General features: G+C 45.1%; 1 pseudogene; it reads left to right on the top strand.

Annotated features, from left to right (window-relative positions):
• The first annotated feature begins 3,826 nt into the window (after positions 1–3,826).
• Positions 3,827–4,429, top strand: LOC136338125 (large ribosomal subunit protein eL29 pseudogene; annotated as a pseudogene).
• Positions 4,430–4,712: the final 283 nt, after the last annotated feature.

Here is a 4,712-nt window from a genome sequence, read left to right as displayed (position 1 = left end):
GATGGCCCGGGCGCTGAGGATGGCTCCATGGCCTCTGCCTCAGGTGCTAGAATGGCTCTGGTTGCAACAGAGTGATGCCCCAGATGGGCAGAGCATTGCCCCCTGGTGGGCGTGCCGGGTAGATCCCAGTCAGGCGCATGCGGGAGTCTATCTGACTGTCTCCCCGTTTCCAACTTCAGAAAAATACAAAAAAAAAAAAAAAATCTCAATCCCAGTGAAGTTTTTGTTTGCAACAAGGCCTGAGAAAGCAAGGAACAAGTAAGTGGTGGTTGCTCATAGTAACCAAGGTGAACCTTATTCCTGGTTGGGTACCCTGGCTGCCATGCTTCCACGTAGACTTTTTTTGAAATTACACAAATGGAGAGAAAACAAAGGCTAGGGGATAAGAGCCCATTGCAGAGGGCCTGTTGATTTCTCTCAGTAAAGAGGCTTTGAGAGCCTCCAGTGAAGCTCTGCTAGTTATCGTTTAGGGAAGTAGAGGAAAGCTTCTTTCCCATAAGGCTAATATGGAGTGAACACTGCTCCTGATATTTCTTCTAACCAGTGGTGAGATTCAGCTGGTTCATATCTCTTCAGCAGAACAGATACCTAATTTTTTGTTGAGTTCAGAGAACTGTTTGTTAAAATGGCACTTGTAATCAGGGTTCTCTCTAAGGTGGGTGCCTGGGCTACCACCGAATGTGAAAATCACAAATTTACATTCCTTACTCTTTTTTAATGTTCATCTGCTCAACAGCGTATTCTGTTTATTATTTATTTGTTTGTTTGTTTATATTCAGTGAGAGGAGTGAATGCAGAGTCAGACTCCCGCATGCACCTTGACCAGGATCCATGGGCATGCCCACTACGGGGCAATGCTCTGCCCATCTGGGGCATTGCTCCATTGCTAGGCAACAGAGCCATCCTTAGCACCTGGGGTCAAATTGCTCTAATCGAGTCATGGCTGCAGGAGGGGAAGAAAGAGAGAGAGAGAGAGAAGTGAGAGGGGAAGGGGCGGAGAAGCAGGTGGCCGCCTGTGTGCCCTGACCAGAAATTGAACTCTGGACATCCACACGCTGGACCAAGGCTCTATCACTGAGCCAACAGGCCAGGACAGAACAGCATATTCTAAGCACCCGTAGTGATTGATGTTCATTCGATCCATAGGTGAAAAAAAGTTGATAGAATTATGTTTGTAATATTTATTTATTCATTTCCTAAAACTCATTATACCTTTGAAGAAATACTACATTTTAATTCCCTCATATTTGTTACTTCTGTAAACAAGCATATAATGTAAAGAGAAAAAGTGCCAAACAACCAGGGGGTAGCAAGCTGTCATTGAAAATATATTAAATAACAGTTTTATTGTTTTTTTTGTTAGGTATTATTTAATATTTCTTCATTAATATTTTAAGATACTTTCTTTTAATATAATCTAGTTTTGTGTACCTCTTTTATTGTTCTTATATAAGTATTAAATGCATGAAATAATAAACTACCTTTTGTTATATATATTTTTATACTTAAAATGGTCATTAGGGCAGAGAACTGGTTGTTAAATTATCCAAATCAGCTTGATCTGTGGTAGTGCAGTGGATAAAGTTGAATCAGCCTGATCTGTGGTAGTGCAGTGGATAAAGTTGAATCAGCCTGACCTGTGGTGGCGCAGTAGATAAAGTGTCAACTGAGGTCGCCAGTTCGAAACCCTGGGCTTGCCTGCTCAAGGCACATACGGGAACTGACACTTTCTGCTCCTCTCCCCATCCTCTCTCTCTCTAAAATGAATAAATAAAATCTAAAAAAAAATTTCTTAATTCCACTGCTTCTAACTCTAAAAAAAATCTGGAAAGACTTCAATCCAACATAAAATTGGGTGATGGCTTATAAGTGAGTTGACACCACATTGTTTTCATAAATATAACCTATAACTTTAAAATGATATATATCTTTATTTATTTATACTGAAAAAGTCTTCACAGGCTCATGGGTGTTCCAGTTCTATCGGCTCTTTCTGGGCGGGTGGTGTGATTTCTCTTACACCCCCAGGCCACCTAGTGGCCGCTCTTCATGAATCACAGTATGCAAAGGGAATAATGTGTCTCCCAGGGGTGACCTGACAAGTCCAGCTCTTTAGCTTTTATTTTTCTTTCTTTTTATTTATTTATTTATTTATTTATTTATTTATTTATTTATATTTTTTGGTATTAGAAAGGCACATAAGCTGATTCACCCCTGGGATTCTTATTTTTGTTTTTCTGATTTCCTCCCCCTAACTCGACAAGACTTTACCTTGCGCCTGCCTGATCACTCAGCGGGAAGAATTGAAGCCTCTCCCTGACAGCGGAGTAAAGGGGGCTTCCGAGACGAGCTGCTACAAACACCACGCTCACCTCAGGTGGGAGCTGGTGGGACCTGGAGCCAAGGAGATAAAGCCCGTTCTGAAAGTGGGGCTTACGTGCCTGGATCCACAGGAGAAATCGAGGAGCTGTGGATGGCAGTTTGTGAAAAGGCAGTGCGGTGAATGAACCAGGTCTCTGCGAGTTGCGGGGTTGGGTGGGGACAAGCTTCCTTTCTGCCCCGAGAGGCCGTGGCATCATCCCATCCAGGTGTTTGGGGAGCAGAGACGTGGCCCCACCAGCGTTCTGTTCAAGGAGTGCGTGCTGTTTCAGGAGCCTGCACTGACCCTGTTTATCTTACGTCCAGTTTGTCTTATTTTGGTGTACCGAGACGATGTTTTTCTGCCAGCTAATGTGAATTAAGTTGTGTTTGCTTCTTTTGACAGAATCACCTGGAAATGACAGGAAGCAGTTTCCCTGTGGTCAGTGGTTGAGTGCATTGTTGCTGCTGGCTCAACATGACCCTGTATCAGCTGTTAGGTGGCTGCTATGTGACAATGTGTTTCCTGTCCCCTTTCTCCTGTCCCCACCACAGGGTAGAAAGTCTGCATGTAAATGTGTATGTAAATATATATTCTTATATATAAAATGTGTTTATGTTTATAAAAAGGAATGATAAACTGAAGATGGCAGGGATGCAGGGGACAGAGCAAGACACTGGGTTTCTCTGTGAGGACTCCCTGGTCTGCTTGCGCTGCCTTCCCTGTTGTGTGAGGAGTTCCAAGGGTCGAGCAATGTTGAGCCAACAACATCCTCTTTTCCAGATCACAGGGCTCTGGAGTTTCCTACCACGTGGCCCTAAGCCCACTTGGAGGACCCAGGCAGGCCCCATCTCTAGGTCCTTAGGCTTGAGGGCTGACCAGGGCCTAGCATGCTCACATACTGTGGGCAAGGTCCTGTGTGGTGTGGGAAGGCGTGGGGAATGGGAAGAGAAAGGCAAGAGGGGGCAGGCTCTCCGCCTGCGACCATGCTCCAGAATAGGACTTTACGGAGCCAAGGGCTCTACATTGAAATTTCGCCTTCATGTCCAAGTATGTCTAAGAGCAGTATGGGACTTATTCTATTTAAGAATTTGTTGGCTCTGTTTATGACTTTAAAATACAGGTAAATATGGGATATGGATCTGTCTGTAACCTTGTTCCACAGCCCACAACTGTTAAGGGCAGTTTACTGAATTTACCTTGTTTTGCATATTGACTTTAGAACCATATAAATATTTTACAAAACTATGAAATACTATTAAATTTTAAGAAGTAGTTCCTAACTGTTGAAAGCAAAATGAAACAAGTGAACTCAACTGGGTATTGAACCAGTAGTATAACTACCCAGAGAGATTATTTCAAGTGACTATAAAATGTAGTAATTTAACTCTGTATCCTGAGTTAGGCTGTAGTCTGAGGGCAAAAGGAGCTATAAAATACGTTTTAAAAACTGTACTCAGGTTTTCGGCAGCTGCTGGCTTTGGTAGAGATATGGCCAAGTCCAAGAACCACACCACGCACAACCAGTCCCGAAAATGGCACAGAAATGGCATCAGGAAACCCCGGTCACAAAGATACGAATCTCTTAAAGGGGTAGACCCCAAGTTCCTGCGGAACATGCGCTTTGCCAAGAAGCACAACAAGAAAGGCCTGAAGAAGATGCAAGCCAACAACACCAAGGCCATGACTGCATATGCTGAGGCCATCAAGGCCCTTGTCAAGCCCAAGGAGGTCAAGCGCCAGATCCCCAAGGGCGGTAGTCGCAAGCTCAGCCGACTCACCTACGTCGCTCACCCCAAACTCGGGAAACGGGCTCGTGCCCACATCACCAAGGGTCTCAGGCTCTCCCGGCCAAACGCCAAGGCCAAGGCTCAGGCCAAGCCCCAGCCTGCGGCTCAGGCTGCAGCTCCGGCTCCAACTTCCAAAGGAGCTCCAGTTCCGGGTCCCAAAGGTGCCCAGGCTCCGGGTTCCAAAGGTGCCCAGGCTCCGGCTCCCAAAGGTGCCCAGGCTCCGGGTCCCAAAGGTGCCCAGGCCCTCACAAAGGCTCCGCAGTAGAGGTCTCTGGCTGCTTATGTGAAGACAGGAGGACTGGTGTGACCCTTGGGCTGCTGTCTGTGTGGAGCTGGTGTCTTATTCTGTTTGTACAAATAAACCTGAGGCAGGAAAAAAAAACACAATTTTTTTTTATATTGTATTCAGTAATTCTATTGTTTGTGGTGGCATCAGGCACTTTTATCTTAAGACTATGATTTGTCCATTGTGGAGTGAAGTCAGTGAGTTCTTTCATTGGTATCACGGAGGGCTGGAATACTGGGCACGGGAGGAAGAAAGTATAGATGTGGGTTAATGAGTT

The sequence above is a fragment of the Saccopteryx bilineata genome, chromosome 5 (genome assembly GCF_036850765.1).
Source record: "Saccopteryx bilineata isolate mSacBil1 chromosome 5, mSacBil1_pri_phased_curated, whole genome shotgun sequence".
Taxonomy (NCBI): domain Eukaryota; kingdom Metazoa; phylum Chordata; class Mammalia; order Chiroptera; family Emballonuridae; genus Saccopteryx; species Saccopteryx bilineata.
Note: the sequence above shows the minus strand (reverse complement) of the source record. Positions and strands in the feature narration are given on the sequence as shown.